At 32.5% G+C, this 14,433-nt stretch overlaps 1 protein-coding gene across 7 annotated transcripts in view; it reads left to right on the top strand.

Annotated features, from left to right (window-relative positions):
- GRID2 (glutamate ionotropic receptor delta type subunit 2) overlaps nucleotides 1–14,433 on the top strand; it is a 1,344,144-nt gene that overhangs the window by 541,163 nt on the left and 788,548 nt on the right. For 3 of the 7 annotated variants that reach the window (XM_084973395.1, XM_084973397.1, XM_084973392.1), the window contains exon 3: nucleotides 10,817–10,916. The exons of the other annotated variants lie outside the window; for them this stretch is intronic. The gene's annotated coding sequence lies outside the window, so the exon portion shown is untranslated. The remainder of the gene's footprint in view (nucleotides 1–10,816; nucleotides 10,917–14,433) is intronic. 7 annotated transcript variants of the gene reach the window in all.

Raw genomic sequence — 14,433 nt, 5'->3', positions numbered from 1 at the left:
TTTCTTGTATGAGTCCCCAAGCTCCAGTTCCCACAAGGTGGCACAAAAATTGTCAGATGATACCTACACACAACTAACTGGGTTGCATTTCAGGAGAGGAACTTTGACCATGGGGACATAAATCTCTTACGGTCAGGAAATATGCCTGCCCTTGGCCTTGAAGGGAGACATTATCTTTATTGTTCTGGACAGTAAGTATGCCTGCCCTTTGTGCAGAGGGAGACAATGTTTCTATCTTCCAAAGTTGTTATATATTTGAAAAGTTATTTCAGAAGAAAAGGACAATCAGTGCTTTACTTTCAAGACAAGCAGGAATGTGAATGACCCACAGAGTATTGTCTCTCGACAGAACCCTTGCAGGGGTAGTCTGAAGACCAGCTGTTTTCCTATCCCCATCAATTCAAACCCACTAGCACTATTTAGGCCAATTGCTTCAGCAACAGGGAGCATAAAATGGACAGTTATCTAAGGAATAGGTAAGAAAGAAGATGATTGAACTATGTTCATGCATCATTACAGTCAACATATAATCTTTGATTTAGAAGGTTTTAAATCAATTTTTGATGTTTATAGGTGAATATTTAAGAAAATTTGGTCAACTCAGGAGTTCCCATCGTGGCGCAGCAGAAACGAATCTGACTAGGAACCATGAAGTTGCAGGTTCGATCCCTGGCCTCGCTCAGTGGGTTAAGGATCTAGTGTTGCTGTAACCCGTGGTGTAGGTCGCAGACACTGCTAGGATCTGGCCTTGCTGTGGCTATGGTGTAGGCCGGCGACTACAGCTCTGATTTGACCCCTAGCCTGGGAACCTCCATACGTCGCAAGTCTGGCCCTAAAAAGACAAAAAGAAAAAGAAAAATTGGTCATCTCAGAAATAATCTGATAGATATACCAATTTAGTTTCCCATGCATATTTTAGGTTCTCATAACATGAAGAATTAAACCCAAAGATTTAAAGAGTACAAAGTTTGCAGAAAATATGCTAGGCCAATGTTCTGCAGTTTCGTATGTATCTCTATGTATTCTTGCCTTTATTGAATTTATGTAAATTCTCCTATCTAACATTTACTTGAGATAGATTCTTGTGATTTAATTAAAGGAATGGTATTTGTGGCAGAGAATTGGAAAGCAATATTTAGCTTTAGCAGTTAATTAGCCACTGAACTAAAGGTCTGATCATTTTTCCAATTTCACACTAAAATGAAAACACTGAACAAAACAGTACAACAGGAGGTGATGACTTTTTCTTCAAGCTAGTAAAGTTTCTAATGATTTTGTGATTTACGGAATTCTCTTTTAAGGTTTATGTGGATATTCAAAATGCAGAGTATCTGAGGCAGTTAATTCTCAAGAGTCATCTTTGGCAGTATACAGTAATGTTTCAGTATTATCATCTAGAAATAGCAATAAACCAAAATACATCCACCCCCTGTTCTCTACCCCTAAATAAAACCCAAGTTATATTGTTCCTTCTACATTAGGCATTGTACTGATACCTATTTGTTTTGTTTAGGCTTAATTTTGAATATTAAATCAATGTAATCAATATATCTTTTTACTTTATTACTCATTAGAAACACAGAAAAAACTTCCTCTGTATAAAGCCTAATCTTTAAAGAAGTTATAGGAGTATCAGCTTTAAAGAATTCTTTTCTTTTGATAACGTGGCACTTATTAATATTATTATAGAAAGAATATAACTGTCCGTTGATGCTCCTTGTCTAGTAAGTTTTTTATTTTAATGAAGATCAATAAACATTCTTTGGATACCTATTTTATTACTACCTTTCTTCATATGTACATATTTTTTTTCAATTTTGTTCCTTTTATATAATACTGAGCTTTTGGTTTTAGAAAAGTAATTTGTTCTTAATAAACAATGCATTATACTTAAATATAAAATCACTAATTTATAATAAGAACAAAAGATTTTTTGTTGCTTAGGTATAATATTTTAGCTATAGTATTATTTGTATGATCATTATGACTTAATTTTTTTGTACCTCAGAGCTGACAGAATAACAGAGTAGTGAAAGAATGATGTATAGTATAATGTTGCTTATGGACTAAGTGTGTACAAATCATGCTAACATTTATTTATTTGAAAAAGTATTCTTGAAGAATTTTGAAAGCATTGGTAATATAGATAAAATTCACAATTTAAAACTGAGATGGTTTCTTATTTAATGAAGCTCTAGACTTAGAGTCCAAAAACCTAGGTTAAAATCTTGCCTTTCCCACTTTCTGAGTGAAATTATTAATTTTTATATCTAAAAAATGATATTAATAACACCCAATTCATAGGTTTTAAGTTTTTTTTTTTTTTTTTTTTTTTTTTCTATTTCTTGGGCCGCTCCCACGGCATATGGAGGTTCCCAGGCTAGGGGTCCAATCGGGGCCGTAGCCACCGCCCTACGCCAGAGCCACAGCAATGCGGGATCCGAGCCGTGTCTGCAACCTACACCACAGCTCATGGCAACGCCGGATCGTTAACCCACTGAGCAAGGGCAGGGACCGAACCCGCAACCTCATGGTTCCTAGTCGGATTCGTTAACCACTGCGCCACCACGGGAACTCCGGTTTTAATTGTTAAATAAGGTTAATGTGTAAAAGTATTTGATACATGTCAGTTGCTTAAAACATTTGTTAAATATGTTGCTTTTTACTTGATCTGAAATTTTATAGAACCATAGTATCTTAAATTTGAAATGAAAATTTGTATTCTTGTTTAACTCAATAATTCTGAAAATTTTGTAATATTTGGAAAGAATGAGTAGATAGAAATATTAATTTTTAAAAAAGGCTTGAATCCTGAAATGCCTTTTCCTACTTTGGAAAATTGAGACCTACCAGGAGAAAATATTTGTAGTAAAATAGTATATACATGGGAGTTCCCATTGCGGCTCAATGGACTCGAATCTGAACTAGCATCCATGAGGACACAGGTTCCATCCCTGGCCCTGCTTAGTGGGTTAAGGATCCAGTATTGCCATGAGCTATGCTGTAGGTCACAGATGTGGCTCCATTCTGATATTGCTCTGGCTGTGATGTAGGCCATCGGTACAGCCAGGTTTTGACCCCTAGCCTGGGAACCTCCATATGCTGAGGGTGCGACCCTAAAAAAAAAGGGACAAAACAAATAAATAAAATGAAATAGCATATACCAAAGAAATTCACTTTTTAAATTATAAAAAGGCCTTTTATGTTTCCTTCTAATTGTGACTTTTATGATCTTCACAAATGAATCATCATGAAACACTTTTGATACTGTTGTGTTCTGTTTTTAAAATAGTTCAAGTAATTAATAACCAAGTGAGGCCTCATTGACTTACAAATTGATTAAATATTTGTATAGTTAAAAATAGAAATATTTTACATAAGGCATCTAAAATTTGTTTACAAATATGACTTATGCCATTAGTTATGCTGCCTGTTTCATGATAATAGAATTAAGGGTCATTTTTTGCTTATATTATTTTCAGATATTTGTAACATAAAGAAACAACCTAGAAGAAAAAAGAGCAGTAAAATTTCCCACTGTGAAAAAGTTTACAGGAAACTGTCTGCTACTTGATATTGTAAAATTAGTAGAGTATGATTTCTAGTCTTTCTGAAATAATTCCTCTTTTTCCAGCAAATTTCAAAATTGATTTTGTAAATTTTTGCCATTTGAAAGGTCTGTTCATTCAAGATTTTAATTGTCTTATGTTCATAATACTATAATATCTTGAGTTATGTTATTTAAATGTATATGTAATATTTATTAGAACAGGTTTTGGTTCACAGCGAAATTGAGCAGAAGGGACATTATTTCTCATGTAACTCCTGCACCCATATATGAATAGGTTCTCACATTATCAACATCCCCCACCAGAACAATACATTTATTAAAATTGATGAACCTACACTGACACATTATAATCACTCAAAGTCTATAGTTTCCATTAGTTGGTGTTGATCATCCTATAGGATTAGAAAATTATGAGTTTTTTTTTTTTTAATGCTACCTTATCCATTTTTCTGCTTCTGGTCCTGCTTATACCTAAACCTTTGAAGACACATTGTTCTATCCTCTTTTTTCATTGAAACTTAACCAAGAATGCGTGTTTTGTTTTTTATTATAATTATCCTAGAAGATATGAAGTGGCGTCTCATATTGTTTTAATTTGTGTTTCCTTAAAGGCTAATGATGTTGAGCATCTTTTTCACTTATTTATCTCTTATTTTTATCACTTATTTATCTCATTTGGAAAAATGTCTTCTCAAGTTCTTTGTTCATTTTGAAATTCTTTGTCTCTTTGTTGTTGAGTTGCACAGGTCCTTTATATATTCTACATATACCTTATCAGATATATGATTTGGAAACATTTTATTTCCTTCTCTGAGTTGTCTTTCACTTTCTTGAGAGTATCTTTGAACACAAAATATTTTAATTTTGATATTGGCCACCTTATCTATTTATCTTTTATTGGTTGTACTTTTGGTTTCATACCAAGAAAACATTACCCAATCAAAGGCTGTAAAAATTTTCCCCTGATTTATCTTCTAAATGTTTTATGATTTTAGTGCTTATATGTAGATCTTAAAAGTTAATCCATTAAAAGTTTTTTTTTGTTTGTTTGTTTGTTTTTGTTTTTTCTTTTTAGGGTGACACCTGTGGCATACGAAAGTTCCCAGGCTAGGGGTTGAATCAGAGCTGTAGCTGCTGGCCTATTCCACAGCCACGTCTGAGCCATTTGGATTCTTGATTGTATTCTTTGGATCCCTGTTTTATGCCAGTAGCACATTGTTTTGATTACTAGCGGTTTGTAATAAGTTCTGAAATCAGAAAGTGATGATCTTCCTATTCTTTTTTTTTTTTAAAGTTTTTCATTTGGGGGTCTCTTGCATTCCATATAAATTTTCTGATCAGCTTTTACATTTTTGCAAAAGAGCCATTGGTATTCTGATAGACATGGCATTGTTACTACCAAAGGTGATCTAGAGACACAATCTTAACAGTATTAATTATGTCAATCCATGAATGTGGGATATCTTTCCTTTATTATCCCCTCTTTAATTTCTTTCTGCAATTTTTTTTAATTCTCACTGTGTATGCTTTTCACATCCTTGGCTAAAATCATTCGTAAATGTTTTTTTTTTTGTGCTCTTATAAATGGAATTATATTATTAATTTGCTTTTTGGGTTTTTCATTGAAGGTATATAGAAATAAAACTGGCTTTTATGTTTTGATTTTGCACCCTGCCACTTTTCTGACTTTGTTATTAGCTCTAATAACTTGGCATTCTGTATTATTTTCTGTATAGAGTATCATGCCATCTGTGAAGAGAGTAGTTTTATTTCTTACTTTCCAGTTTTATACTTTTTATTTATCTTTCTAGTTTAATTACTCTAGCCAGAACTTCTGGTACATTGTTATATTACAGTGGCAAAAGTAGACAGCTTTGTCTTGTTCCACATCTAAAGAAAAAGCTTTTAGTTTTCACCATTAAGTGTGATAGTAGTTGTACAAAATTTGTTAGATTTTTTCTGTCAAATGCTTTTTTAGCATCAATTGAGAAGAAATTCTGTTTTATTTTTTCCTTTACTTTATTAATGTGGTATATGTATTACATTGATTGATTATTGAATGTTTAGCCGGTCTTGCATTGCTGGGATAAATCCCACATGGTCATGGTAAATAATCCTTTTAATATGCTTCCAGATTCGGTTTACTAGTAATTTGGGAGGATTCATAAATTATTTTTTTTTCCTTACTGGTAACCTAAATCTTCTCCATTGTCAATTTGTCTATTTTTTTTGTTTCCTAGGAATTTCAAAAAAAATCCTTGTAAATAATCTTTCTTTTCCATGAGGTCAATTTCAAATCCATTTGGATTATTTTTCGTAAGAGAAATAATTACTTTCCCAGCATTTTCTATTGGTTCTGTTTTCACATCTCTTTTAAACTGAGGTAGCTGAAACATGATACAATAACCATTCAATATTTTATAATTATAAATGGAGTATAACCTTTGAAAATTGTGAATTATTGTACAACATATAATTGCACAGCAACTATACTTCAGTGAAGAAATAATCATCTCAGCTATTTTGAGTCCGTGTTGTCAATCTATGATATATTATAATCCATTTGATTTTTTTTGTCTGTCAGTGCATGAGCTTTGACAGTTGTCTCAATTATAAATCAGTATGTTTTTTTCTACAAGTCCTTGAACTAATCAGAATGTAGAACATTCAAAACTTAACCCTTTGGGGGTTACAGCCAATCTGTAACTACTAATACATTGATTCTAAAACCTTTAACAGGTTTTAGGAGTGCAGTTGATGGAGATATTTTCAGTTGATCATTTGTTTTCAGCTTTTTTTTTACCGCCAGCCATCTTTGATTCATTAAGTGCGCTTCCCAACCCTCTGAAGAGTATTTTAGGAAAGATTTGTGCCTCCTTAACTTTAGTCCTCTCCGTAAATATTTTCAGCTGCAACTACCTGCACTGTGCTTTATGAGTCAATCCCTTTCTCCTGCCTTCTAGAAATTTGTTGAAATGTCTAGTTTGCTGATGACCTACCACTTTTTCTCTTAATTTTTGTACCTTATAGCTTTTAAAAATACCTTTACTATCATAGTTTAGGTCTCTCAGAGGGGAGAAAAATAATTACATTTTCCTAGTCCATTTTCTTCAATCAAAGGTTTTCTTAACACAATTCACTGACACATGACATTTGGGTCTATGAATAGATTTTATTGAAGCTTTGGAAGATGGAAGGCCTTGCTAGCAATTTATTCTTATTTCTACATATATTTGCTGCCAAATGACATTTGACTGATTTTTCTATTGTGTGCTCATTTATTTTTTTTTTTATTTCTTAGTCTGCATTCTCATTATGTATTTCTATTTTCCCTATACTATAGCCTAAAATTTCTTTATATTTTTGTACAAATTATTTTATCTATTTTTTCTTGTCTTTTTCTGAATTTCATCTACTGAATTTCATCTACTGAAGTAGTTTTACAAGTATTTGTCTAAATATATTTTTTTCCAGAAAAGGAATTCTAGTGATAGCTATGTATTGAAGTTGTTTTAACACTCTTTGAGACAAATTCCAAAGCTTTGGTTATACTACTATGCAAATTATGCTAATAGGACTCAGTAATAGTGACTTTAGCTACTTGTATCTAACACTGGATACCTGCTTTTCTCCAACAGATGAACTGCTATTTGCAAAGGAAAGACCGTACACAAACTGGACAAAGAATATTCCACAACTTTCTATACCTTAGAGCTAAGGCTCTCAAAATTTAGCACTCAGGAGAATTACGTGAAGGACCTGGGGTATCACCTGAAGGATAGGTTTCTGGGTCATGTCCCATGATTTTTGATACAATAGGTCTGTATGAGGCCAGATACTTTCCATTTCTATTAAGCTCCCAATACTGCTGATTTTGGGACTATGACATGAGAATCATTTCCTAGACAATCACTGTTCCATTGAGAAATAGTATAGCTCAAATGTCCAAAATGTCAGTGATAGAAGAGGTTGGTAATTTATCAAAGTATTACCTTATATAATTATGATGTAATATTTTCAATAGGTATTCAATAGTAGAGAAAGATGTTTGAGGAGGACATAACAGAAAACTAGTTGTTTTCTGTGATTAGCAGTTTCACACTCTAGTAAAATAAGTCAAAGTGCACATAATCATTAAACTCCAGCTAATTGTTGCAAAATCTATGGGAACTATACAAAACACATAAATTAAAATGGACCTCAGCTTTTTGTCAACATTTGTGTTTTCTATATGTAAGCCCAATATTTATGAAATTCTGTGTACTAATATGAAAGAAATACTTATTTAATTTTTTTGTCTTTTTTTATTTTTATTTCTTAGGGCCACACCCACAGCTTATGGAGTTTCCCAGGTTAGGGGTCAAATCAGAGCTATAGCTGCTGGCCTATGCCACAGCTACAGCAACGCCAGATCTGAACTTCATCTGCAACCTACACCACAGCTCACATCAACGCTCATTCCTTAACCCACTGAGCGAGGTCAGGCATTGAACCTGCATTCTCATGGATACCAGTCAGATTTTTTTCCCTCTGAGCCACAACAGGAACAACAAGAAATATTTATTAAAGTAGTATTTTTTTAAAAGTAGGGATCGCTGTTCCTTCCCTGAAAATTATAAAATGTATAACAGTGGCTAAAATTAAATCAGAATTGCTAGTTTCCCATTTTATAAAGGAGTAACATTAATGTTCCCTATGGAATAGTAAAGCTACCTTATGAAAGGATTTCTATTATTAAAAAGTGAACTTCCAAAGTCTCAGATTTGCATTTTTTAACAACTGCATATATCTCATAATTTAACTTTAAGATAAGTTAGATAGCATGAACAAATATCTACTTTCTGAGAAGAGATTTGAATTAATGAAAAATTACTATATGAATGTATATGGCCATCAGATATACTTAAGAGAGTGTGTGTGTGTGTTTGAAGTAATGCATACAGAATATATTTTAAACATTAACAAAAAGGATGCATTAGCAAGGCTGCCTTTTGCATTATATATATCAAAAAGCTTTTGCAATTTTATCTGATGAGCTATGTTTTTGGTTTATTACCTCCAGTGTGATAATAAAATAAAGCTCATGCTCTTTGTTCAGTTTAATTACCTTTTGTAAAAAAAAATCATTTAACATTATATTATCAGTATTTTTCGATGCATCAGACATGATTCTAAAACATGATTTTTAAATGCCCAAACAGCCTTACATCAGATAAATATTACAAATTAAGCATGTCTTTTTTTGATGGGAATTTCCCTAAAATTGTTTCCTGAGAGTGGAATTGCTGAGTTAGTGTATAAATACATTCATGACTCATTATTATTAGTAATTTTTTTGCAAATAGTGCAGTGACAAATACACCTACTTGTAGTGAGAATGTGCATATTATATAGCATGCTTGTAAATAAATACTGCATTTTATCATTTTATCTGTATTTTTGCCAATTTGGTAGGTAAAATTACATGTCAATATAGTTTTAATTTGCATTTTTTAACTTTGTCTCAGATAGATGGTTTTTAATGTATGCTTTTAAGCTGTCTTCCTTAATTTAAAATATAGCTGTATTTTAATGAGTATAATCCATTATGTAAATGCATGAAAAGGATTACTAAGATTTTGGAAAGATTACTTTTATACTATTTTCCTATTATAATTTGGGAGTCTAAGGTAAATATATGTATGATTGCTATAGCTGATTTGAGTATCTGAGAATTACAAATATTTCTTTCTCTTTTCCTTTTTCCTCCCTCTACTTTTTATCTGCATAGGAAAGTTTTATTTACACTCATTTATCAAATCCAGATCTAGTATATAGTTTCATGATTAAGAAAACCTACAGCTCATATGTGGTCCAAAAGGTGATATGTGAATGATATAGTGCCTAGAATTAATACTTTTAATTTTTTAGGTATAGAACATAGTAAAGAATATATAAACATGTTTCTTTTTGGGCATTTACCCAAATCAAAATCATTTCATTTGTAAATCATTTCATTTTTAATCTGGGACTTAAATGAGATTTTATATATACATATAAATATTTTTCCAGAAAGAAACACATTCCACTCCAAACAATTCATTACTAAATGTGGTTATGTGTGTGTGTCTGTGTGTGAATATTTGTGTGTATGTGAGTTTGATATGCCTTTTCTCAGTCAGATTACAATATGCATCCTATGAGCATATGACGATATGAGAGGCATACTGGAAGGGTCTGGAGACATCATTGCTGTGTGATTAGACAAAGAAAATAGTGGTGCTTTGTGAAAGGGGGGAGGATTTGTGGAGTCGCTTTTAGATATTTTGAATTGGACCAGTTAAATAAAACTAAGTGCTGAATTGATAATTATTGAACAGCTCTCTAAATCTTAAGGACAGATTTTAAAAATGAAAATAGAGCTAAACATTTTAGAAAAATGACTACTGAATGAGAAGCCAAAATAGGCTCTACAACTTCAGAGGTGACTGCATTTTAGTTTGTGATTGGCTCTTTTCCAGCAGTAGAATTGGCAGAGTTCAGATAGGGAGCTAAATGCAACTCTGCTGTGATAAGAAATGGGGGAAAAAAATGGAAAAAGTAATTGCTTTAGCAATGATCTAGTTTGGAAGTGATGGATTCTTTCAGGTAAAATTTGGTAACCTTTCCATCCCCAGCACATTTTTGTGAGTACTCTATGCGGTCAAATATCTCTGTCTAGGGAGGTGGAAACTGTTTAGAAACCTGCTACCATCTGAAATATTGCAACTGAATTCATGTTGGTATAGTTCTGCGCTAAGGCTTATTATTCTTTGTGTCTTTGAGCATGAGGTGAAGAGGAACTTCCTCGTAAAGATTTTTCTATCTGATACTGTTCAGGACCTAATGAGATCAGTAGACTTCAGATAAACACCCTGATGCAGAATCTGTGATTGGCCATCTCCCTCGACTAACCCATTTGTCTTCAGCTGACTCACAGAGGGAATGACAGTGTATGTTTAGGGCAAAAGGAAAGCCTATTTTTATTTGACTCTTTGAAAAGGGAAACAAGACAAGTCAATAAAGATGTAGCAAAGTTTGGCTTTTGAATTTGTTCCATTTTGCTCCTCTGACCAGCCGCACATGTTTGGAAAACGAATCATTTACTTTGACAGACTTATTCTGCATCACACCTTCTACTGAGTTTTCTGAAAAAGCAAAAAAGTATTTTGTCCTCTGGCATTCACACACCAGGTGGTCTAATTTTTGCCTGTTGGCTCACAATAGGTGTTTGGAGGTTTTCTCCCTGACCTGAATCGATTCTCCAACTGACAGAGCAAAGTAAATCTTGGACAAAAACAACAAAGAATATGTTTCCACTAGCAAGGTCAGTGTAAATTATGGAGGATTTATGTACTAAGGTGATGTATTAGAATCCTATGAGTGCTTTTGTATGAATAGAAATACTAAAATATCAACGCATGCTGACTTGTATACATGGTTTTTTTCAGTCCAGTTTTGATCATTAGTTAATACTTCTTCACTCTCCTGATGCTTCATTAGTTGTACAACTAGAACATAGGCAGTTTTCCTACTCCACTCCCAGAAGAAACAGGGTTAGTCACAGATCATTTTTCCTGGCATGGTTCCTCTGACAGTGGCAACAAGAAAACGTGGCAATAGGACATATTTGTCCTAATCATTGGCATCAAAAGTTGGCCCTTGCTTTTAGCTCTACTTTCCATTATTTCTATAAATGTTTGAAAATGTACTTACGTTTTATAATTTTGACATCATTTGAAGTAATATATACTAGCTTTCTAGATAAATTAGACTGGTTTGTTTCTTGTATTATATTTGTACCTAATTGTATTTCAATTAAGGGATGAACCATAGTCTACCGTTTTCAGAATTACTTGGCAAATCCATATCATTTATGCGGATCATGTTTTAATAGATTTTGTTCCTATTCACCTTCAATATTTTCATTTCCTAATATAAATCCCTAAATATTATCTCTGTTCTAAAATGAACTGTTTAACTCTTTAATAAGTTTTCTCTTGACACTTCCTGGTTTTCTTACATCTTTTTTGGAGATTAAACCTAGAACCACACTATTAAAGGTATATATAATCTATATATCTTACCTATATGGAGATAGGTTAATGTTTTTTTATTTTTTCAGTATCCTTTTGATTATTCTCATAATTTTCAACACTGAAATATGACTATTAATAAACTTTTAACTTAGATATCTAAGCTTATCAAGTGAAAGGAAATTTACTTTGTTTTATGGTTGTCATGTAAAATAGCAACACAAAATATATTTAATTTTTTAAACAGATAATATACACACGTTTCAATTTTTAAAAGCATAAAGCCCAGTGATTTTTTTTTTCTACTTAACTTCTGTGGCCCAACCATCCATTCCTTTTTCTAAAGCTTTGTTGTAGAAAGATAAGCAAATCCTAATTTCCTATCCCTTTTTTATTCAAATTGCTTTATAGTATACATATCACTCTGCACCTTGCTTCAAGTACTTAGTATGTGTTGGAAAATATCCCTTTATTCTTGAATGACTCCATATTCTTTTTATATATAGTTGCATACTATTCCAGTGTATGGGCAATTTATTTAAAATAAGAATTTACACAGGAGTTCCCATCGTGGCACAGTGGAAACAAATCCAACTAGGAACCATGAGGTTGGGGGTTCCATCCCTGGCCTTGCTCAGAGGGTTAAGGATCTGGTGTTACTGTGAGCTGTGGTAAAGGTTGCAGAGGTGGCTCAGTTCTGGCGTTGCTGTGGCTCTGGTGTAGGCTGGCGGCTACAGCTCTGATTAGACCCTTAGCCTGGGGACATCCATATGCTGCAGGTGCAGCCCTAAAAAGCAAAAAAAAAAAAAAAAAAAAAAAAAAAATTTACTTACCCAGAATTTTTCTACCTAAACCAACAATTAAGTGACATGTTGTGTATATTTTGTCCTTTCACATACGCACAACAAAGTAGAGGATACTTTTTGAAAATTAGGCTTGCTGGGTCAGGAGGTAATTTTGCATTCATAGCATTGATCTATGGTCAAATTGTTCTCCAGAGGTAGAGTTGTGGACACAGTTGTGTAAGTACCAATGTGTACTCACCTCAGCAATCTTTGAGAACACTTATTTTCCTTTATGGTCATTAAGAACTCTAACAATATTTTAGATCTTTATCAATCTGATAGGTGAAAATATTTTAAGCATTGCTGAGCATCTATGTGTTGTATTTTCTATGAATAATCCATGTTCTTTCATTGATTTTGTTGAGTTCCTTTTCTTGTGATTTGTAAGCAGCTTTTTTCACCAGCAAGGGAAAATCTCTGAGTTACAAATATTTTATACACTGTGATCTTCGACTTCATCTTTTTTTGTTTGTTTTTTTGGGGGGCCGTACATGTGGCATATGGGGGTTACCAGGCTAGGGATCGAAGCGGAGCTATAGCCACAGGCCTACACCACCATCACAGCAGCACTGGATCTGAGCCACATCTGTAAACCTACACCACAGCGTTACAAAAATTTATTTTGTTTGGCATTTTGTGTCATACTTAGAAGGCTTTCCCTATTCCAAAAATAATGATCAATTTGCTAATTCTGTTCATTTTTTTACTTTTCAATTCTTTGTTTCTAATATCTAAATGTTTTATTAATTTGGAATTTTTTTATATAAACTGTGAATGATAGATCTCCTATTTGTCCTTATTTCCAGATGACACTGAAAGTGCCCCAGCATAACTTAGTGAATAACTTTGCCTTAATTAATCATTTATAAAAATCCCAAAAGTAATCTGGAGTTTCTATAATTTTCGATCATAAACTTGAAATTAGTTTATTCATTTTAGGAAATAAGAATACTATTGACATTTTATTAAAATTACATCAAGCTTTTAGACTTTGGGAAATTTCATATCTTTATAAACTTGTTCACATACAAGAAGAGGATACAGTTTGTCCGTCTTCTGCTGAGCATTTCAAATTTCTTCAGTAGAGATACTGAAATTTTCTGTAAAATTTCAAATTATTTATTTGTTATAGCATTTGTGATTATTGTTGACATTGCTATTGTAATTGCTCTGCTATATGGATTCTAATTGCTTTATATATTCTGTGAAAATTATCGTTTTCTGTATATCAGTCTTGCATTCTTTAAGCTTACTAATTTGTTTATTATATGGAGCAGGTTTTCAGTGAATTTCTTGTGGTGTTTCCATGTTTGTAAACACATCATTTATGAATAATCCTGTTTATGAATATTCATATTATCGGCTACTTATCAATTTTCATATCTCTAATTTCACTTTCTAATTGGCTGGTACCTTTAAAAGAAAATGAATTGATGGTAGTTTGAGTACTTATTTCTTTCTGTTTTGAGAAGAATGTTTCTCTGCTCACTAAGCATAATGTTGACTTTTAAGTTGAGGAGGATATATTTTCCTTTGCTAATAATGTATCCACCTATTCTTATTTTATTTAGAAATTTAATCTAGAAGGATGGTAAATTTGGGTAATCTGAAGAGATGGCTCTATTTGTTTCTTTGTTTTATATAATAATGAGTTATCGTAATCAATTTTCTACTACAAAACTGCTATCTTGACTATTTGGAATAAACCACATTTGCTCATTCATTTTATGATTTGCTGATTTCTGTTTGTCAGTGTTTGATTTGGGATTTTTGAATAATATTCGTTATTTAGTATGAGTTTGTGCACATTTTACATCAATGCAAAGAATTAATGTTGTGCTTGATTAATAAAAGTAACTGGTGAATAAAAAATTAAAATATTACAATATAACATTTTCATTAGAAGTTCAGTTGTCAATAAATGATCTCTTTATTAAATTTTTAGTTAGTTTTCCTATGGAAT

Source organism: Sus scrofa, chromosome 8 (assembly GCF_054392235.1).
Source record: "Sus scrofa isolate SSC_HxYL_T2T_F1_AM1 chromosome 8, Sscrofa_HxYL_maternal_Yorkshire_Landrace_v2.0, whole genome shotgun sequence".
Taxonomy (NCBI): domain Eukaryota; kingdom Metazoa; phylum Chordata; class Mammalia; order Artiodactyla; family Suidae; genus Sus; species Sus scrofa.
Note: the sequence above shows the minus strand (reverse complement) of the source record. Positions and strands in the feature narration are given on the sequence as shown.